This window comes from Zalophus californianus, chromosome 7 (genome assembly GCF_009762305.2).
Source record: "Zalophus californianus isolate mZalCal1 chromosome 7, mZalCal1.pri.v2, whole genome shotgun sequence".
NCBI lineage: Eukaryota > Metazoa > Chordata > Mammalia > Carnivora > Otariidae > Zalophus > Zalophus californianus.
The window spans coordinates 27,276,732-27,300,774 of NC_045601.1; positions in this window are offsets into that span (position 1 = coordinate 27,276,732).

The window sequence follows — 24,043 nt, forward strand, 5'->3', positions numbered from 1 at the left end:
CCCCGGGTGTCCCCGCGTGAGTCACCTGGGCATTTCGGAAGCTAGCCAAACGTCACGTCCATGTGGAAATCGCGGTGATGGGAACTGGAAATGAAATAGGTTCTTTTTTCTCAGCCGTTTTTCTGCAGAAAATCACCAACTGTGGAGAACAAGAAGGGAAATAATAAAGAAAGAAAACCCTAAAAACCACCCGGGCGTCCAGGACCACAGGCTTGGGGTCGGATTTGAGAGGCTGGGGCTGTGCACGTGATGAACTCTTAGGGGAGCGCACTACTCTGGGCCCTGGTGGGGATTTCGAGAAAAAAAAGCGGTCACGGCCCTCGGTCCCCACCCCTGCGTTCCTGCCACCCAGACCCCAGGCTGGTGGGGGTGACATCCTGAGGCCCCGCAGCCTTGAAGTTTGCAGGGGCAAACCAATCTTAGGTTTTGAAGTCTGACTGTGGGGTAGGGGCTGGGGCAGGGGCCCAGTTAAGAATCAGAGCAACTATCAACCCTGTCCTGCACTTAATTGATTTCCCCTTTCCATTTCTGCATACCGGGTGCCCAGGTGACACCATGTTCCGGTAGCATCTCAGTTTAGAAATCTAGTCCATTACTATCCTTGCCATGTCTCCCTAAGACCCTATTAGGAGTTCTTTTATTTATTTTTTAGTATTTTAAGAAAGATCTTATTTATTTATTGACAGAAAGAGAGAGAGGCAGGCAGAGGGAGAGGGAGAAGCAGACTCCTCGCTGAGCAGAGAGCCAGATGTGGAGCTCCATCCCAGGACCCTGAGATCCTGACCTGGGCCAAAGGCAGACGCTTAACCGACTGAGCCACCCAGGTGCCCCTAGGAGTTCTTTTAGATGACCTGACAATTAGTTCACTCCAAGGTGCCAAAGGCTGATCATACTCTTTACCCACCCGCCACCCCCACCCGTTATTAAATAGTGCAGTAACCCACTATCTTTACCCAAAGGATGTCCTATGGAAATAGGTGTCAGCCTCCTGGGCAGTAGAGGTGCATGAATTGCAGAGGGAGAGGCAAGCCCTTTTACTGTCTAGCAGGCCCCCTAGGCCCATTTCTCAGAATAGCTAAACTAGAACCAGATTGAAATACTCTGTGCATCGTTCCCTTCTAGACTTAACTGTACTTGTCAGGCCATGTCCCTCAGTTTTGGAATTAGAAAAATATGCTTCCCTCTCCAGTAGGGACCTGCAGAGACTGGGATGGGGGCTGGGTGGAGGGTGGCACTTTTTTGGCAAAGGGAGACTTAGAGCAGAGTCGGAAGTGGCCAAGTTTCCAAGGCCGGTGCTGGCCATTTGAAACCGATAGCTGGGACTTTTGACAACTCCAAACCTCCTGGTATTTCTTCTTATCCCTGCTGGTATAAGCTTCTCATTCACAAATGTATATAGCTGCCAACTCTCAAACAATGGATAGTGAATGTGATAATAATAATGTTTATTAAGTCCTTACTATATGCCACTCTCCAGGCTAAGTGTTTGAAATGCAGTCTGCCATTTAAACCTCAAAATAGCTCCACTTTGAAGCTGAAGAAATTGAAGTGTAAGAAGCTTAAGCCATTTGCCCAGAGTCTACACAGTCAGTGACAGAGCTGTGATGGGAACTGGGCCTGTTTACTCCAAGCAAGGCAAACGCTGTTAAGTCTTAACTATTACTCTCAGAAAAGACCCTCCAAGATTTAGAATCTCAAGGCTCCTGTTTCTACCCTGGTCCCCAGCCTTATAAACACACGACACTCACTTAGTCAAACATGGATGGTGGGCAGTGGCAGAATGTGGCTTTGAGAGTCAGACAGGCCTTGGTTCCAACCTCGGGAAACTTTCAGGTCTAGTTGAGATGATAAAAGATGGTGTATGTGAACAAACAGCCTCAGACCACTCTCCCCTTGTGCTCCTTTGGAAACAGAATTTGTCTTCTCTGTCTCCTGTCTGTCTGGCTCTGGCCCCACAGCCCCTCCTGTAGCTTCCACTGCCCCTCTGGGTTTACATCTGCTGCTTGGTTTGATGAGCTGGGAATGCAATAGCAGGAGTAACAAGCCTGAAAGCCCATGACCACCTCTGCCACTTCCGAGTGTCCCAAGGTAGCTGTTATACCGTCTTGCCTGCCAGATTTGTGACGAGTTAATAGCGGTCAGATGCAGGAGTGCTCTGTAACCCTCAGTTTTGCTCTCTCTGCATTTTCCCACAGTTCTTCTGCTGGAGCAACTGTTTTGTTGAGGAGACATCCTCAATCCTGTCCTCGCCTAGTGTTTACTGTCCTTTTCTGTCTTCTAAGACGAAGCTCTGGCCATACACGTTTCCCTTTCTAAAACTTAACATGGGGGCAAAACCAATAAGGATTTTCTCGGTGGTAAATTAGAGAGAAGAGTGGACAAGGAACAGAGAGACTCCGTATGGGTGTATGGGAAAAGAAATATAAAATTTGGAGAGACTGGTGGAATGCATTGAAACCAAAGAGAGACAGAGTACCCCAAAGCCTTGCAAGGCACTTTAATTTCCGTGATAATCTTTAGCATGATGAACAGAACTCTGAAAAGAGGAAGCTGTGTTTATTAACATCTAGTGGACACATAGGAGGAAAAAAACCTGTTTCCTTATAAGAGGAAAACTGAATTCTGATTATATGGAGTGTTTTGGAGAATTCCTGAATTATGTGCCATTTTCACTGTGGTGCCAACGTTCACATGTCACAAGCCACATAAAGTGAGTACACGTGACCTCTTGGAGTGCGTCTGTAGGACCGTGTCGGCAGCTTGTATGGGTTTACCACATAATGAGAAAGATGTGCATCCCGAGTGAGTGGGTTGGGGGTGGCAGCAGGGGGCAGGAGAAGCCAGATTACAGAGAGGCAGATATGACAATTGGGAAGGGGACCTGAATCCCACTCAGCACTAACTGTAGTTCATGAGTCTTTCTTAATCGAGATACAGCTGTGTGTATTTCTGAGAGTGTATAGGATTCCAGGGCACGGCAACCATGGGTCAAACTCAAATCGGACATCTTGCATCTGTCGTACCATTCTTCCTTTTTTGCCCCCAGCATGCGCTCTGTTGCAAAGGGAGGTCCCTATTAAACTTATTTTGAAACAGCCTTTTGTAAGTATGGCAGTTTAGTTATTGCAGGGTAGCTTTGAAGCCTGCTTCAAATTTTAATAACCCTTGGCTGGGCTTTGAGATTACTAGTGGTGTTTGTACTCTCAAAGGCTAGTGCTGAGAAGCAACACAAGCTCTCCGTGGGCTCTAACTACAAGGAGAACTGTGATAAATGATGTCATAGATTTCATTACAATGTGAGTGCCAACTTCTCCTGAAATACTGCTCATCTAGGAACCTCAGATCTTTTGTAGTTATTATCTGGGGGTGTGGAGAAACAAAGACCCACCGTGGTAAAGGGACATAACTGAGGTAATCCAATGAGTCACTAGGAACAGGAACAAAGACCTTCCAGTGGAAGGAAGGGAATTGGTCTCCTGCCAAGAACAGCTTCTCTGACTCCATTTTGCCTGAAAATAATGAGATGCTGAAATCTGTCAGAAAATTCATTTCCCCATGAATTCTGGCTGAATTTCCTGTCAATACTTGGCTAAAACACTTGGCAAAATAATTTTATTTTACATTATAAATAAACGTTCAATTCTTGGTTTCTGTGGAGGCTGCTGTAGATGACCAAATATGAACAATGACAGATCTGAAGTGAGTGCTACTAGCAACCAAACGATATGCAGTGTTGGGTTCAGCAGTAAGCAAGCTGTTAACTGAAATACATTTGTTTTTATTTGGAAGAGTGCGACCCTTGTGAAAATTGGCCTTTGATATTCCCCTTTTCTCTTCGTTTGTGCCTGAACTCCCTCAGTCCAGTTTGGGATGCCCATAATTTTTGTCTCCTTGCCAATCTTGCCTCCTCTCCCATCCTACTCCTCCACCACCACCACCCCCATCTCCATAAAAAAGGATTTTGGCTTTCACTTTTCGAGGGGCCTGTTTTCTGGGACTGGCTAATCTAGTAAGGTAAATCATGTTCATTTTCCAAAAAAGATTTCAATGTGTTGTTGTGCTATATTACTTGGGAAACATTCCTATTGAGACCGGAACTTCCTACAGCTTTAATGGTGGAAGTTCTAAGCACCTTAGCAGGCTGGGGAAGAAGCTGTTATATTTCCCTGTGGGAGTCCATAGTTATAAGACACCCCATCGACTTAATAATGTGGGAGAATCAACTTCATAATATTAAATGTACACATGTCCCTTCTTTTACTCACTGACAATGGGCTACATTCATTGATGTCATCACGTTCCTGTTTCTGCTCTGTGTGGGGAAGGAAAGACTTTTCCTCTTCTCTCTTAGATTCTATAGCTGGGTCTATGAAATAAACTGACAGCAGGCAGATTAACAGAAGAAAATGTATACAAATTTGTTAATTTTTAATATTATGTTCATGAGGGCATCATTGGAAAACAGTGTGTTGTACCCCAAACAGTGGTGAGATTTGACAGTTTATGTAGGGGAAGGGAGAGAGACATGTAGGCATTATAGGGGAAAGTAAATGGTTTTTAGGGAAAATGAATGGGCCCTTAGAAGAACAGATAAGAGATGTGACAGTTTGTGACAAAGTTTGCGTGTGGTGTCAATGTCCTAGTCACTTCTGTGATGAGTCAATCTCTGGTTAATGAAGCTCCTGGGTAGGGGATATATGACAATTGAGCTCAGTTTGGAGGATCTATCCTTAGGCGGTAAGGGAAGTTCAGAGAAAACCTATTCCTGCATTTTCTGTTTTTCAAGTGCCTTTAGCTCGAAAAATTCAGTATACCAAAGTGCAAATTTTGGGGTGGCATGTTCTGAACTTCATCAACAACAACTGGCAAAATTCACCACTGTGGTATTGTGTTTCCAGTTCAGCAAGAAGCTCAACTTAACTTAAATTTGGATTCCTATTAGTTAAATAAAATATCTTTAAAAGATACATTATGATTTTTGTATTGAAGGTAAAAGAGAAAAAAACAGAACAAAAACACATGAAAATATTCTAAGAGAAGCAAGCGCTCATCATTAGAGAGATAATTGCTCTCTGGTTGTCTCTGGTAAAGCAGAAACCGGTGACCTTTTAGTACCTTAAAGGGAAGGTCCCCACATAGAGATAAAGCTATTTAAATGTGTTATGGAAATACAGACCATGCCTTGACACTGAAGGCTTAGACAATGCCAAATTCCTCCCCAAAGTTAGAATAGGTACCTGTTACTGAACAGCATCTCTTAAAGGACTAACTCTCAGTTTCTAGCTGACCTTCAAGAGAATTTTAAAGGAATATAATTTCACGGTCAATGCTAAAGTTCTAAAGAGGCCAGCAGAGGAACCGGGTTACCAGAAGCAGCCTGTCTTAGCACTTCAACACGCAGCTGTCAAGGGCCCAAACTCCAAGGAGCCTGAGATCCAAACATGGATGGTGACAGGTGAAGGAATTCAAGGCATGTCAATCCCCAAATAGGTACTTTGTAATATGGATTATTTGGGGCTGAAACACTTAGAAAAACAAGTGCCTGGGGTTGCCTGGGTTTTCCACACGAAATAAATCTGCTGACTCCGTCTTGAGACAGGTTCAGTTCTCTAGAGAAAACAATTACACAGGCATCATACTTCATCTCCAGAATGAAATGTAATTTTCTACCGAAACAAGTGACTTTCATGGTATCTTAAAGAAGTACTCTCCAGAACTCAACTCATTACATCTCAGCTCTGAAATAAATGCTTAAGAAGAAATGCCTTGATTCTTCAGGTTCTCATGGTTGGTTCTTGGCTTCTCAGGCTGAATGAAACACTTATCATTTGGTTGGGTCTCAATGATGCCAGACACCCAAACTTGAACAAATGAGATTAAACAAAATTTTTTTATAATGAAAGAACTTAATTCATATGTACATTCCTGGCTTTGAACTTCAGGAAAATTACTGTACTGCTTGGGTGGTTGAAAAATTCTTGGCCCTGGGCATTTTAACAATAATCGCTCAGAAACGTACAACCTGTTATGTCTTATTCCCTAACCATGGGAGGGTTTTTTTTGTTTTTGTTTTTGTGTGGGTTTTTTTTTTTTTTTTGGTTTGGGGGTTTTTTTGTTTTTTTGTTTTTTGTTTTTTTTGATAATTGAACTATCCATGCAGAACTCTTGTTTTCAAAGTGCCTTCTAGAGCTAAATCAGATGATTTGAATGGAAAACTTACCAGGACAAAATGTAAACAGTCTCCTAAGTTAATAATCATTTATTCTAAGTTTTAAAGCTTCTATTTTTCTGATGTTTTCTGAGTTAATACTTGTTTTACTTTTTTAAAAGCAATGTGAAATCTTTAAGTTGAAAATTCTGATAAAAATCATTTTTTAAAACTTCAAGAAAATTGGTAGAACTTTCAGCTGAGCCAAGATATTATTTTTTCCTCTTTAAATTGGTTTCATTTATCAAATGAAAGATTTGGAATACACTGGTCCCCCAGAGTCATTCCAACTCTAACATGGTTCTATCTTCTATGCTTGTATCAAGAAAATTGTATTTGGATTAATACTCCAGTGGGCTACATTTAATACAGAAATCTGAGTACAGGCTCTAAATCACATTGCTAGGTTCAAAGCTCAGCTCTGCTACTTACTAGCTAACTGACCTTGGGCAAGTTACTTCCGTTCTCTGCTTTTAGTTCTGTTTGAAAAATGGAGCTGATATTAGGACCTAGGGTTATTAGGAGGATTAAATAAATTGATACATGTGATGTGCTTTGAGCAGTGATTGACACATGGTAATGTGAATTATTATTATTTGTTCATTTTAGTGACAAGGCGAATCCTTTTTTCCCAAGGTTTGCTTGGCATTAATCATACAAGGCATTCCATGATTATTTTCCACATTATTGGGTAAGTATCACCTTTATATTGCAAGGGAGTTCAGGAATTCCTTTATGCATTTACTTCTTTTTTTTATAAATATAGAATTATAGAACTATGGAATGTGATGGGGCTTTAGAAACTGTCAAGACTGATGATTCTTTTTCTTTATGACAGTATTTTAGTTCTTTAAATAAACATTTGCCCCAGCTTTATTGAAGAATAATTGACAAATAAAAATTATATATATTTAAGGTATACAATGTGGTGATTTGATATATGTACACATTGTGAAATGATTAATGTACCAATCTAATTAACACACCCATTGTCTCACATAGTTACCATATTGTATGTGTGCTGGGAGAACACTTAAGATGTACTCTTAGCAAATTTCAAGTATCCAATAAAGTATTATCATTTTTCATTAAACATTTGAATTTTGGGGTCCATTAAGAAAATAGCAGAGCAAACCAATTTTAGGTCATATATGCTTATTTTTAATTCACTGAATGTATTCTTATCAGAATCAATTATTTTAATGTAAGTGACTTGATTTCTTATCCACATCACAATTTGCATTTTAAAAACATAAAAATTATATACAGTTAAGGTATACAACATGATGTTTTGGTATACATCTACATAGTAAAATGTTTACTACAGTTGACATACCCATCTCCTCACATATTTACCATTTGTGTGTGTGTGTGTGTGGTGAGAGCACCTGAAATCTACTCTTTTAGCAAATTTCCAGTATGTGATACAGTATTATAAACTATAATCATCATGTTGTACATTAGATCTCTAGACCAATTCATCCGATATAATTGCAACTTTGAACTTTTTGACCATAATCTAATTTTCCTTACCTCCTGGCCCCATAGGTCACCATGCTAATCATTAGATCCCCAGAACTTATTAACCTTATGATGGCAAGTTAGTACCTTTGACCAAGACCTTCCTCTACCCAGGAATTCCTGAGTTCCTTGGAAATGATATGAAGGTCATCCTCAAAGCCATGTAGGATGGGTGCGGAAGGATGGGCCTCCATGTTCTCTCTTCGAATTCTACCAGAATGGCTTTGCTTCCACCTACTTTATGCAGTTGCAATTCCTGGTAAGAATTTTCTGATTTAACACAAATTTCAGATTTAACACATTTTACAGATGAAGAAACTGAGCCTCAGTGAAGTACATTGATATGCCCAGGGACACATAGCAGGTGAATAGCAGAACAGAAATAAAAACCAGACTTCTGACTGCCCAACTGACCACATTCTACACCATGTTACCATGGAAACTTTCCAACAGATTAAAGTAAAAACAAACAAACTCACAAACAACAACCAAAAAACCCCAGAACATCTCTCTTGCGTTTTTGCCTAGTGGGGTTTATTCTACTTGATGAAAGCAATGAAGACTAAATCAAGGGAACTAGAATTTAGAAGTTAAATAAGATGCCAGAGATTGGGCCTTTAGATTGTTTAATATGATCTTCAGCACCTAAATTTGATTTTCTATAGAGAAATGAATAATTGCTTTTTAAATGAAACAAACCAAGGAAAAAATAACTCATATGTGTCAAGCACCATGAGATTCAGGGATGAAAAATTCCCTACAGCTGGAAGGCAAGCATTATAATTTGAAATTTCCTGACAGTTTTTGCAAGAAAAGAAATACTAACCTTTCTTTTCCAGGCCAAATGCCAAACTAGGTAATTATCCTTTGCCTACTTTCTTTCCCCAAGCTGTTTTAATTAGATAAGAACTCTGCCTTCACTTCCTCTCGTGGACTGAATTGTGATGTTGGCGCATGTCTTTTCAATAACTATTAATGCCCTAGTTTGCTGAATGCTTTTCCCTTCAGAATGGAAGAAAGTTTTGTCATAAGTACCTTGGGCTTTCTTTTGGGTACAAAAAGCTTCCCAAGGGGCAGAGGAATTAGGGAACAAATTTTTATGTTTCCCAGAACTAGATCTCCCAGCTTCAAGTCTGCTCCAGACACTCAGGGAAGAATCGATAAGCCATACCTTTCCTGCTAGCCCTGGATATGTGTGAGAAATATTAAGGGGAAAGCTATTAACCAGATCAAAGTCTTACAGTTCACCCTCCACCCCATACCCTGTGCCCCACTCCTTGAAAAACTGCCTAAAGAAACAATGGGTCCGTAGAGTTACAGATGACATGCAGTCCATTGACCCTCCCCATCTTATCAGCACCATGACTTTCCCACAGGAGCAGAACAGCAGTGCCCAATACCCATTCAAGCAGGGCTACTCAGAAAGAGCGGAGTTCTACCACAAACTACCCTACTTAACGGCAAGGTTATTTTAGGTAAGTTATTCAATTTCTTGAAGATTCTTTCCTCAGGCTTACATATTTTTTCACTTAAAAAATATCTTAGAGCTGTCCTTTATCAGCACATGTGATCTACTTTATTATTTTTTTAATGACTGCACAACATTCCATTATATAGCTGTACTATTATTCCACTACTGATGGACGTTAGGCTGCTTCCAGTCTTTTGCTCTAAGAGGCAATGCTGCCAAGTGGGTGGGTCATTGTACACATGGGAAGACATCTCTGTGGTAGACCCTTGTAAGTACAATTGCTGGCTAAAAGAAAATCTTTGTATTTGAAAGTTGGGGGGCACCTGGGTGACTCAGTCAGTTGAACATCTGCCTTTGGCTCAGGTCATGATCCCAGGATCCTGGGATCCCTGGGATGGAGCCTTGCATCGGGTTCCCTGCTCAGCAGGGCATCTGCTTCTCCCTCTCCCTCTCCCTCTGACCCTCCCCTCCACCTGCGCTCTTTCTCTCATATAAATAAACAAATAAAATCTTAAAAAAAAAAAAAGTTGGTAGACAGTGTGAAATGGCCCTGCATTGTGGTTATCTCTTCATATTCTTGCCAGCCATGCACTCATGTTCACTGGAAAAGACATCTCGTTGTAGTTTACTGAGCGCCACTGTTGTCCTGAGGAAGAGTGAGCATCCTTTCATGTTGTAAAGAGGTATTCTTACTTTCCTTTCTGTAACTGCTCACATCTGGTGTGCTTTTTTTCTTGAGTGTTGGACTTTTTCTTACCAAAGTCTAAGAACTGTTTATGTGCATGGAAATTAGCTTTTTTGTTGTATGAATTGCAAACACACACATACACACACGAACACACATATTTTTGTCTTTTAACTTTGTTTAGTTTTTCAAGCAGAATTTTTAGGAATTGTTTGATGGCTTCTGGGTTTTTATCATCTATGAAAAGTTCTTTCTCAGTCTGAAATAAAAAAATTAAAATCTCCAAATTTTTTTCTTTTCCCTTCCTTTCCTTTCCTTTCCTTTCCTTTCCTTTCCTTTCCTTTCTTTCCTTTCTTCCTTCCTTCCTCTTCTCTTCTCTTCTCTTCTCTTCTCTTCTCTTCTCTTCTCTTCTCTTCTTTCCAGATGGCCACCTACTTGTTCCAATGCCATTTATTGAATAATACATCCATCTCCCACTGAATTTATAATATTCTGAATTTCTGTGCATATTTTAATATATTGTTAGGCTTTCTGCACTGTTCTACTGATTTTTTTATCTGTTCTTATGCAAAGAAAACATTGTTTTAATAATTTGAGTGTTAAAATATACTTTCAAATCTGATAAAGTATCATCTAATTTCTTCAAGACATTTCCTGGCTTATCTTGCTTCTTTACTTTTTCATATGAAGAATTCCCTTATCTAGTCCACTCCTCCCAACAAAATTGACCCATATTTTTGAGGGGAGTGCATTAAATTTATAATTTTTCAGGAAGACTATATATATATGATGTTGAACCTTTTTATTCAAGAATATGATATGCCTCAGGGTGCCTGGGTGGCTCAGTTGGTTAAGTGTCCAAATGTTGATTTCAGCTCAGGTCACGATCTCTGGGTTGTGAGATCGAGCCCCTAGTCGGGCTCTGCACTGGGCATGAAGCCTGCTTAAGATTCTCTCTCTCCTCCCTCTGCTCCTCCCCCTGCATGCTCAATCTCTTTCTCTCAAATAAATAAGTAAATCTTTAAAAAAAGAGAATATGATATACCTCATTTTCATTTAACTATCTTTGTGTTCCTCAGTAGAAGTTTGCATATACAGATATCATAAAATGGAGATAAGGACACCTGGATGGCTCAGTTGGTTGAGCGACTGACTCCTGGTTTCGACTCAGTCATGATGTTATGGGATGTGAGATCAAGCGCCAAGTCTGGCTCTGTGCTCCGTGTGGAGACTGCTTGAAGATTCTCTCCCTCTCCTTCTGCCCCTCCCCCCACTCATGCATGCATGTGTTCTCTCTCTGTCTCTCTTTAAAATAAATAAATAAATCTTTAAAAAGATAAAGTGGAGATACTATGAAGAGGGATAAAAACAGTACTTATCTCAAAGAGTCATGGTAAGAATTAAATGAAGATAATGTATAGAACCTGGCCTTTAGCCATGCTCAAAGAACGTAATGTGTATAATGTGTGACAAATGCACACTTTATTGCTGTATCCTGAAGTATATGTGACTAATCCAAGAAGACAAATCAGTCTCTCAATAATCTGAAATTTCCAAGATTGGGACTCATACTTGGCTCTACCCTGAAATAGAAACTATTTTTCTCTCTTTGCCACTCTTCCCTATGCCCTACTCACATTTGTGACAGGTGCAGCAAGGAGACCAGAAGTGCCACCAGGGGCATGAATGGCATCCTTGTTGGACGTGGGAGTTTAACAGGTCATGGCTGCCCTGCCTATACAAGGAAGGTATCAGCAGCACCCAGGAAGAGGCAACTGAAGGGGCCTCACACTTCAAATCTCTTGAAAACTGTGGACAGAATGAAGAAAATATTGCCAGATACTTTATAAATTTTAAAGCTATTTTATTTCTGTTTTGAAGGTAGAGAATCTCCCTCTATAGGATAGTGAGGGGTTTGATTAAGATTGCTCAATTGTCAATCAAATGGAGAGTCTGGATTATCATCTTCTGATACTCAGGGCCCCATATCCATATATTTTATATTCCCTTAGAGCACACTCACTTGTTTTATTTGCTTTCCCACATTTAATCTTCGCAAAGAAGTATCATTATCCCATTTTACAGATAAAATAACTGAGGGTTAAGGTCACAGATCTAGAAGCTGACAAAACCTCTCCTGGAGATTGGCTTGTCTCTAAAGTCTGTGATACTAACCATAATGTTTAAATTAGCAGATGTTAAACACATTAAATAATATCAACTGTAAAAAAGTTAAAATATTATTTGACTGTATGTTGGAGCATGTTCTTTCATCTGGAATGGTAGCATTGTCGTGCTAGGTATTGTTAGATAAATATTCTTTTTGTCACTAAAATCATACCTCCACTGAGGGCTACAGTTCCTGGTCTTTCTTGAAAATCAACCTGAAAAGGTCCTGGGGAAATTAATTATCTTTTCAGCTGCATTTGCTTTCAGGGAACAAGATTTATATTTTCATGTGATCTGAATGTGCCATAGCAACAATACCAGAGGAATGCTCCATTTGTTTTAATTTTTTAATGCTTTCATTTGATAGAAAACTTACTTGTGTCACACCTCCATTTGGCCTTTCCCAGGTAACTTATCCAAACTCAGAAATATTTCAGCAAATATGGAAGGTGATCCAGTGAATTACTTACTCCCCAGGGGAAAAAGCATGTGGCCAATGAATCAGGGGAAATTGCCCAGGGAAGAGCACACTCAAGGCATTTCAGTGTGAGTCACAAAACATAAGGACTATCCCATGATCAAAAAAGGTGAATGAACAAAGCCAGAGTTCCTTTTATAGTTTCCATTCTTGCATTTAACTTGGGCTTGTTTCCACGCGGGCGGGTGAGGCCTGTCATGCTAAGGAATAAGGGATTGTCACTAAAGCACCCAAAGAGATGCTCTGTCACAGAGAAGGCTCCAATCAGGCATGGAGGGACCTGGGAGCCACCAATGAGAGAGCAGACAGGCATGTGGAAGGTCAGCATCGATGAGGTCCAACAGGGCAAGCCTGGGAGCAGAGGTATGTGGAGACCCACATAGTTAGAGCATCTTCAGGAGATGTTGGCAGGACTAAGTATCAGAGGACCTCACTCCTAGAAGAACCGGGGAGAGCAAGTCTGGAACTCAGTCTTGGAGGAAGTGGAGTATTTGGTATTTTAGCAAGGCAGGTACTCAGGGAAGGGACCGATTCAGTGAGCTGTAAGGGGAAATCTTGTTCTTAGGAACTGTATGTCTATCTTGCTCACTGCTCTATTGTCTTTCAAGAAGCCCTCTGCTTAGCACATAGGAGACACTCAAAAAAGTATTTGGTGAGTGAATATATGAGGCATAAGGCAGGCACCCAGTTTCTGAATGTAGGACATGTGGTCCCTGAATGGGGCTGACTTGATGTTGAGTCACCTAACACTGACTAAGGTCCTGGTTATCCCAGAGCCTAGGGTGGGGCTGAACCTGCAGGTGGCGATCAAGGGCCCAGGTGGAGGAAATTAGGAGGATGAGCAGTAGGCAGGTAGTTCCTTACTCATTCTTGGGCAGCTTTACATATTCTCGGGTCTTCACTTTGGTCACACACACATTGTCTTAGCCCATTCAGGCTGCTATAACAAAGGTACCGAGGACTGGGTGGCCTATAAACAACAGAAATTTATTTCTTACAGGTCCAGAGGCTGGAAAGTCTGAGATAAAGTTGCTGGCAGATTGGGTATTTGGTGAGACCTCGCTTCTGTTTCACAGATGGCCATCTTTTTACCGTGTTCTCAAATGGGGGGAGAAGGTGAGGGAGCTCTCTGGGGTCTCCTTTGTAAGGGCACAAATCCCATCCAGGGGAGCTCCACCTTCACAACCTACCACATTCCGAAGCCCCGCCTCCAAATACCACCACTTGGGGGAATTAGGTTCAACCTGTGAATTTGGTGGGGACATATTCAATCAAACACTCCGAAAAGTTTTGCCAGTTTCCTCAGTTTCTATGGAACCCAAATGGTAGACTCTTCTTTTTTTTTTTTCAAGATTTATTTATTTATTTGAGAGAGAGAGAGAACGATGTAAGCAGGGGGAGGGGCAGAGGGTGAGGAGAGAGAAATCCCCAAGCAGACTCCCCACTGACGGCGGAGCCCGCCTCAGGGCTCTAACCCAGGACCCTGAGATCATGGCCTTAGTGGAAATCAAGAGTTGGATGCTTAACTGACTGAGCCATCCAGGTGCCCCCACAAATGGGAGACTCTTAATTAGAAAGATCACACGCCCCAAATGCCCATCTTTGGCGCTACCATTCAGTTTCAGTGTTTTAAATTTGGCTGTCACTGCGATAGGTCCACTGTAGATAGTATCCCTATTCTTCCAAGTAATCCTTAAAGGTAGATGTTTTTCATTATACTTTACAGATTAGAAACCTGAGGATCAAGTTCAATGTTATATGTAGGGCTACATAGACAGGAATGTTGGAGCCGACACTCACAGCACTTACCATGTGTTTGGGAATGTTCTAGTGTTTTATAAGCAGTGATCTGTTTCATCCTCACGATCACTTTATAAAGTAGGCACTGTTATTATCCCTATTAGACAGATAAGGAAACTGAGGGTATCATGCCCAAGGCCACCCTTTCCTTAAGTGGCAGCATAGTTTGGCTCCAGCATTCTTGTTCTTAATCGCCACACTGGAATTTTCCACCTCAGGCTCCCTAGACTCTCTGGATAAATTATTCTGGCTGGCCATGGGGACTGTAGGGTGGGGGATCTTCCCTCTGGGAGCAAATGGGGCCCTGGGGACTTGCAATTCTTTTGTGCCACTCAGTTATGAGAGATAGCAAATCTGATTCAAATGGAAATGGAAATAGCTCTCTCTGTCTTTCACATTTACTAACCACTCAAAACCCTAATTCATACAGCACACGGTGCGAGTTCAGACTATAGTCTTTGTCTTGAGGTAGATTCATTTTCAGAAGCAGGTGGGGGTGGCATGCATATTTCTGTCTCTTTTCTGTGTGGGTGATGACCTTGGCCTCATATGTGGACTGTGCACAGGCAATATGAAACAGAAAGATGCCTCTTATGGATCAGAAGGAAATGTAACTTGAACCAAGTCTCCCGAAATTAGTGCCTCTGATTACTTGGATCCTATGAGTCTATAGAAAACTTTGGGTGATTCCCCACATCATGACTATTGTTTTTCCCATCAGCCATATTCTAACAATTGAGCAGATCATTTTAAATTAAATTTGGAAAAGGAATTTTTAATAAGGGTATTCCCAACTCAATACACCTCAGAGAATTTGCACTGGAAAATTGTCTGACTGAGTGTGCCCATATTGGGTAGTTTCCTCATTAGTGAGATCAGATTTCCTGGATATTCCAGAATTGCCTCTACCACTTTTTTTTTTAATTTGTGAGAGGAACACTGAAATGGATCTCAAAGGATAAAAAAAGATAAATGAACTTTCTATCATTATGGTTATAAAAACTGTATTCATAAGCTTTGAGCATTATCTAGTGTCAGCTTTTACAGTTAAGCAAAACAATCTCAAATTCTCTAAATTCTTTAAGGAATCCTTCCAGTTGATTAGTCATTGTGTGCCTTTGCAGTGTTTCCAATAGAGTAACAGATATGTCATGGATTCTAGCCCTGCACATAATTAATATTTTATTAATAGAACATAATAGGTAGTGATAATAATACTTTATTAATATAATGATAGGCATTAATATAAAGACTTCACACAGACACATAACTCATTGGCATTTGTAATGTAAACTTATTTTCAGTTTTCTTTTTTATTGATTTAATACTTAAAGTTTTTGAGTGGAATGTATTTGAGTTTTTTAAGAAATATACCTTCCGTGGCTAAAGGGCAAAGCTTGCCTAATTTCTATAAGATATACAGCCAAGAAAATGATTGCAAAGAGTTGTTTAGTTAAACGAGAGTCATAGAGAAAGTCCTGAATTGCTGTAAACATGTTTTGTAGCAATTTCTTAATATGTTATGAGAGCCAGTGGAATTAATTAGAAAACTACATGGAATCCCAGGAATTCCTATGCCTACCCCAGCCTCACTCATAAATATGGTATGACCTTTAGTAAGTGACTGGAGACAGATCCTTATGGCAGTACAGTGTTGATTTTGTGTTCTAGAAAGAGATTGTTCATAATTCAACCCCCAGATGTCCCATTAACTACTACTTGCTTACATGAGACTAGGGGGAAAACAGAAAAAGGGTTGCTAAAATATATTTTTCTAAGACCGTTTAAATTTGAAAATAAATTTTTGAGGCAATAAATAGATAACCTGACCAGCATCATAGTCCAGGGGAGTACAAAGGTGATTTAGTTTATTTTAGGCTTTGGTTCCCTTTGGTTAGATGAGGAATTTATTATCTCTTAGGAGATACTGAGATATGTGCAACTCTTAAGAACCTATACTGAGCAATTGAGGACAGTAGACAATTCAGTTCTATTTTACGGTTCCAGTGGTCCAATGTTGTTGGAATTTATGTATCAACAAGGTGAGACATGGCCAGAGTTTGAAGGTCCGTGGAGGAACTGAGAGTGGAGATGGGTCTTAAATGACAGGGACAATGTCAGATGGGTTCTAGAGAAAGGCAAGGGCCTTCCAGGAGAGGGAAGTTATGAGAGCTGAGTCACCGAGGTGGGAAATGAGCCCAGCAAGTTAGGGGAGAGTGAAAAAACTTGCCTGCCTTGAGTAAAAAAAGACTGGGCTTGGAAGCATTGGAGGGAACTCTGCAAATCATCAAAGGACGTTAGCTTTGCCAAAGGAAAAGGGAAACCCCGAAAACTTTTAGCCGGGAAATACTGGGATAAAAATGCTGCTTAAAGAAGATTAATGTGGCAGGAGGGTACTCCACTCGAGACTGACAGGTAGTCAGTCCTTTGGGCGGAAGCTTCTTATATGTTGATACACTATAGTCTTAATTCAGGAGTTTAGCTATTTTGCCAGCCCATGAACAGTCTACCTTCACATTCATTTAGACATTTTATCTAATGTTTTAATCTTGTGTAATATTGTTTTAATATTTTGTATAGAAAGACTCCTTACCAATTGCCCTGTCCCATGTCCAGTCCTTTGGACCAAGGGTAAGTAAAAATACGTAAATGGGTACTCTGTTAGGGACAGAGTTGTCTCAGTAGACAAAGCAGATAGGGTTTGCCCTCAGAAAGATTATCCATTGAGAGAGATTGGCTGTAAACATATCATTCCAAAAAGAGTTAGTTACAATCGTGGTACATGCTAAGACATTGTAGGTAATATGTGGAAGTCTAACAGAAGGCTCTAATGCAAACTTAAAGCCTGAAGATTTGGGGAAAGTCTCTTTGGGGAAGTGACATTCACAGTGAAATCTGGTTGGAGTGGAGGAAGGGAGAGTTGAAGCCAAAGGGTTAGAAATTCTAAGAAGAAGAAATTATATTTGCGAGGGCCCTGAGGTGAAACAGAGTCCAGAGCATTCAAGGAACTGAAAGCAGGCCAGCTGGGCTGGAGTGGCAGGGCATGGTCTGAGCAGTATGGGGAGGAGCTGGGGGGAGACAGATGGCCCTGGGCCTTGTAAGCTACTTCTCCACCTTCTGGAGTGTGCCCCCCGCCTTCCCCTGACAAGAGCCACGGTGACTTCAACATCCACACCTAACATCAGTCCTCATACGTACTGCATCACAGCAGTGCAGGCAAGCTGCAGGTGAGCTAGGCCACACCTTAGGCTTTAGAGTCAACTGAAGGCACTCCATCTATGTGATCCTAAATGCTGGAATTCTCCATGTGACCACAGCCACTTATCCCTCCAGCACCCCTTGAACTGCTCTTTGACCTCAGAGCACCTTCTGCTCTCTTCCCCGTTCCTGATCTCCTAGCTCCCTCGCTAGGCTCCTCCCTGACTTTGCACATCAGACATCCCAGCACAGAGCTCAAACTCAAGCCCCTTGAACTGAGCCCTTGTTGAAGCTCTCTTTCTGCCTGGCCTGCTGCCTTCCTCATATTCCCACCCCTCCCTCCAGAGTACAGATGCGCCTCTTTTCCCTGCTCCTCTCTTGAGTTTGCTGGGAAACTCAGCTTTACTTTACTACAAATTTTGCTACGAATTCATGCTGCTTCCACTTGACCCTCATGCCACTTAATAACTATTTTTAGTTGATTGCTTATTTCATTCCTCCTAACCGCTTTCAAGCTTCCAAATTCCAACGATGGGTTTTCTTGCCTCTCATCTGGAATTCTTCCGTTGTTCCACCACAGGGCCTCAGACCTAAAATCTAACCTTGTCATTGCTTTATAGAAAACTCTCCAGTGACTCCCATTATCTACAAGAGGAAAGTCCAACCTCCTTATGTACAAAACAGGGCCCTCTGTGGCCTGGCCTCTGCCCACCTCATCCACCTTTCTGCTCAGGTATGTCTCCTCCTTCTCCTGCCCCATTCCACTTTGTGAACCTTATAGTCTATCCATTCAAACTTGCCCTTCTTCCTGGAAGCCGCCATGCTATTGCATATGCCTCTGGACATGGGGCTCTTCTGTCCGCATAGCTTTCCCCACCCAGGTTACTTCCCACATACTTGATATCTTTTGAGATTCAGCTCACAAGTACCAGGACCCTTTTCTGAGCCCCTCTCTTTCCCTCCTCCAGCAGTCCCGACCCCTCCTTCCACCATGCTCCCACTCCACCTCGTGCATCCTCTGTCAGGGGACTTACCATACAACCGAGATAATCTGTTTTCAAGTCTCTAACCTTCTCGATGCTTCGAAACTCTGTGGAGACGGAAAGGACACACTGCTCCACTCTACATGCTGGGTGCCCAGCACAGTGCCTGTCTTACAGTGGTAACCCAGAGGAGGTCACCACACACCGGAGGGCAACCTCTCTGTCTTGGCAAACGATATTACGATCTCCCTGACTGAGGTGAACTTCTCGCATGGGACCCTTCAATCTCCTTTTTCTTCTTCTTTCCAGAGGAAATTCTTGATGTCCCCTCCCTTTCCTCGATCCTGTTTTGAGGAAGAAGTGTTCCCGATCCTTTCCAAGGTTTACTTCCACCCTGGTGCCTTGGATGGAACACAATCCCATTTCTCCTGTACTTTGCTCCATAAATGATTCCTCCTCCATTTTCCACGTTTGTTTCGTTTGCATTTTGATTTTTCCTACTAGCCTACAAATGGGTGGTCTTTCCTACTCAAACAAAACAGACCCACTTCCCTCAACCCCTGCCCGGATCATCCTGTATATAGGCGTTTTTCCCTTTACACCCACCCCTGACTTATGCTTAAGTATTTTCTTAATTGTACTTACTACAACTGTATTATTTTATTTTTCTAACTCATTTTTTTGTTTTGTTTTCATTAGAATGAGGGCTGGGATCTATTCCAAATGTCTAGCACAATGCCTTCTGCACACTCCCAATTTATTTATCTGTTGGATACATTAATGCATGAGTGAATAAGTGAATGAATAAATGAATCAATGGAATGAAAATCTTCACTGCCAAACCACTTTGAGTTCTGCACTTCCTATGGTCTTTCCAACCCATTCTGGTTCCTAGTCCACTGCTGTACTGAATTTGTTCTTTCAGAGTTTGTCAATGACCCCTTCATTACCAAACCCTGTGGCCTTGGCATTTCTGTGGCATTTGATAAACTTTCCTTGAAATTCTCTTCATTACCGATTTCTGGGAGAAAATACTAACCTGATTTTCTACTAGACCTCTGGCCATTCCTTCTTTGTCTCTTTCTCTGGTCCTTCTTCCTTTACTCAATTTCTTATTTGTTTACTGAGAAGTAAATTACTCTACCACCGAGAAACAGTAGTATCGCAGTAGAATGGTATGTATTAAATAGACTATCCTGGGAAAGCTAACAACCCTTGATAATATTGTTTTTATATGAAAACACATTTCAAGTTTCAAACAGCCAAATGTATGTAAACTTTTGGAACACACAACTGTTGATGTTATGATTTTGACTTTCTAATTATATATTCTAATATATGTACATCATATATACATAAATATAAATATAATCTTACACATACATGTTATTATTCTTGTATATGTGTATATTACAATATATGCATATTGTGCATACATAAGTATATATAATATGCATATATATTTACATATGAATGAAGCTGGATGTAAATATAGCAAAAGAGAAATTGTTAACGTGCAAAGTGGTGGGAAAAAAAGTTCTCCTTAAAATTGTTTCATTATTTACACAATTAAAGAACAGCCTTAGCAATAGATAACTGTAAAAGAAATGATCATCATAGGGTTAAGCGTCCAACTCTTGATTTCGGCTTAGATCATGATCTCAGGGTGGTGGGACTGAGCCCCACCTTAGGCTCTGCACTGGGCATGGAGGCTGCTTTAGTTAAGGATGAGGATTATCTCTTAGCAATCAAAGAGTGGCACATGGCACAGAGTGGTAGGCATTTGAATTTTGTCAGTTATTGAATAAATGAAAACTGAATGGATATGCAAGTTTCTTCCCATGATCTCACACTAATGGGAGTGACATATTCACAGAATTATCAGTTATGATCCGAATACATGAGTATCATCTCCAATATCTGAAAACTTTGGTCAAAGCAGAAAGTGATCTCCTTTGAAGTAAGAATATGTAAATAAATTATAAGTGAGTCTGGAGGAAGTGTGAACAAGAGATTTGGGGCTTTGTTCCTTTGGTATATTTCCTGACTTCAGGCCTCAGACATTTTCAGTTCCTCAAGTTTTTGGCTTTTTTTTTTCTCCAATTTTTCCTGAAGTCCATCAAATGATAAAAATTGTTTCGTCTCTCAAAGGTTCTAAAAGTTCTTGAAATGCACATGTATTACTCTGACCATTAGGATTCTAACGAAGTATTATCAGTGAGGACTATTTAGGTGGGAGTTGACTAGATATCCAGGCTGGGGATATAGATGGGGAACAGGCTGCACCGCCGCCATTTAAGGGAGTAGATGAAACTCCAGGAGAGGAAAATGCAGAAAAGCAGGAGTGAGGACTAACAAAAGGACCATTGAAATTCCTGTGATAAAAAAAAAAAAAAGAAAAAAACACAAATGATCAAAAACCCTCAGACAAAGGAAATATTATAAACAGAGCAGGGCGAATCAGTTAGCTTGGTAGATATTTTCTACAAGTGCTAGATAACAAGAATCACCAGGAGCTACCTGTTAACAATGGAGGGTTTTGTCCTCTCACATCAGAGTGTCCAGGACAGAAGCCTGGAAATCAGTACCTTCAACACATGGGTCCTGGTGATTCTTATAAGCAGGCAAGTTTAGAAAACATTGCTTTGGAGTTCATTTTTATGTTCAGATGTGGAATTTAGAAGGTCAAATCCACAAATCCTCACACCCATACACCCACAGGTACATCTGTGCCTATAGAAGCAGTCAGTGATTGATTCATTTGTTTGTTCTTTCATTCGAAAGGCATATCCACTAAATATGAATGTCTATGATGGAAATGAGACTCTGCTCATCACCACCAAACTCTACATGTCATTACTTGATGTGATTTACAAATTCAAAACTTTTGTGGGTGTTTTGAGTATATTACCCAACTACATAATTGGGCTGGTTTTGTGTGTGTGTGTGTGTGTGTGTGTGTGTGTGTGTTTTGTTTGTTTGCTTTTTAAACACTCACTGGATAAAGTCGGATAGTCAAGCTGAGTCATTTACTCCCTTAAAAAAGTCCCTAATTCCCCTTCCACTTGGGAATTTTGGATCTGGAAAGCTGAAGTATTTTATGTATGGTATATTCTTTTTAGAAAACTATTTGCACAAATCCCTATACCCTTTCAGCCTGTGCAAACAGTGTATTGACACCAAGGCACGATGGGGAAATCTTGGGCTTACATTAACTATAACTTTGGCCCTCTGGTGATTTTTCTACCACACCCTTCTAATTTTCAGATAGGCTCCTCTTTGATTCCAATCCATCTCTTAGTTTTTGAGAGTTAAGTTTTTGGGCTCTGAACATAAGGATGTCCTATTTTCTGGGATGCACACAGTGTACTTATAGTATTATTGAGAAATGAGTATGTCTCTATCTGAAACAGATTAAGAGAAAAAAAAGTATAAAACCACAAATGGAAGTCTATAGTCAGGAGGTAAATTGAACTGTGATTGTGGGAGGCCTTCACATGTCTCTGGGTCCTCTTGTTTATTCATACTGAGGACAGAGCAAAGCGCTCAGCAGGTAGCAGTACCTAGAAACTCTGATAATAAGTATTAAAAAGTGTGTGGCTAAAGTATGAACTCCTCCACTGGATAGTGAGCTCCTGGAAGGGAAAGACCTTGCATTACAAACTCCCCAGTGCCTATTAACACAGGGTGGCACAAAGTAGGCATTTGCAAATGTTGATCAGACTTGAATTTGATTAAGGAGGGCCTAGGAATGATTGCTTTCTCTGATCTGAAAAAGTGGGGTAATCAGTCAGTATGTAGGTTATAACTTACCCTCTTTCTTCCTCTCTAATGATTTAACCGGTGAAAAACAATAACAACAATTAATTTTTGTAAAATTAATCCAGTCCACTTCTTAAGAAGCTTTTGTCTATCTCCCATGCATCTTTTCCTAATATGGTAAATAGTGGCTTTCAGAGAGAGTTTTCTTGACTTGGGTTTATGATTACTTAATACTCCTAAAATGTCCCGTTTTCACTATCAGAAGTTGCTCATTTCTTGTTGGGAGCTGTGGTTTTTGAGGAAGGGGAGTTCCTTGAAGGCTGGCAGCACTTTGGAATCCCCAGGGATGGTCCATGACAAAAGAGATTAGAATTCTGAAGCGATCCCCTTCAGACCACAACTAGTGAGTCTATCATCTGAGTCATAGTCGTCAACCAGGTCAGACTGAACACACTAAGGGAAAAAAAAGGACAAAATCCTCATAAAAGTACAGTATACCTAGTAGAAAATTGTTCAGTCATGCTTTAAAATTTTGAGATCTAACCCACTGAAATATTTCCAAATTGAAAATTCCAAAGAGGCTGCCACATCAGGTATCTGCCATAAACTTTCTTACACTATGTTAAGTATTGTTATCTTTATATATTTTGTTGAACCCATATAATATATTCCTTGGTGTTTTTCTTTGAAGGAGATTTTTGCTAATGTCCTAAACTTCAAATTAATTAAGGAATGTCTACAACTCCAACATAATAGAAAGAATTGAATTTACTTGAAAAACATAGCCATCATCTGTTAGAGGCTATCTAGGTAAGCGATAGGTCCAAATGGACACACAGATGACTGCCATGCACTTTAGTCACTGAAGAGTTTCTAGAAGAGGATCTCATGTTGTCATAGGGAGCAAAGAAAATCAAGGGATAATCAAATTAAGTCATTTTCCTTAGGAATTAGTGTTTCTGAACATAGCTGAGTATTTCTGGCCATTACCTAGGAGGGCCTTCTCCTCTCCATTCCTCATTATGGCCCAGTCTTGGCATGGACAAGTCACCAAACCATGGTTGTGTCCATTTTTAGCTGCTGTCACTGCCACCTATTCTAAAGTTAGCTTTCACTTTTTTGCTATTATTTTTTGCTCTCACAAGCAAAAGTCCTAAACATGTGAGGAATATAGAGTATTACATAGAATTCAGGTTTTGTGAGCCTGGGTTTCTATGCCAACTCTGTAGCTTCCTGGCAGTTGGATTTGGGCAAGTTACTTAACAGGCTCCCTCTCTTTCTAGCCTTTCCTTATGAGGTCATCCTCATCTGTAAAATGCAGGTTGTAAGACTTACCTTCCAGAGCTGTAAAGGGTAGGTAGGGAAACATACTGCTAAATTCCCACCATGATGTTGGCACAGAATAAACTAACAAATGTTAATGTCCAAGGAGAAAAAACAGGGGAGGGGGTTCCCAAAACCCATCCTGAAATCCTGACTCCAGTGTCTGCTGGATGCCACCTTGGGAATTCTCCTAACCCCCTCCCCTTAGCCTCAGTTTCCTTATTTGTAAAATGGGCAGGATAGTCTTTAACTTTCCTCACTGAGTTAAGTAGCTTAAAGGAAACAATTTTTGTGAAATCACCTTATAAAAACTGTAACATATTAAAGTGTTATTAATATGATTATTAATAGTAATAGTAATACAATTACAAAGTTTTGGGGAATTAACTTTATACCTATTTGGGAACAGTATTTTTTCAACTGGAGCTCAATGGTTCTTTCCTGC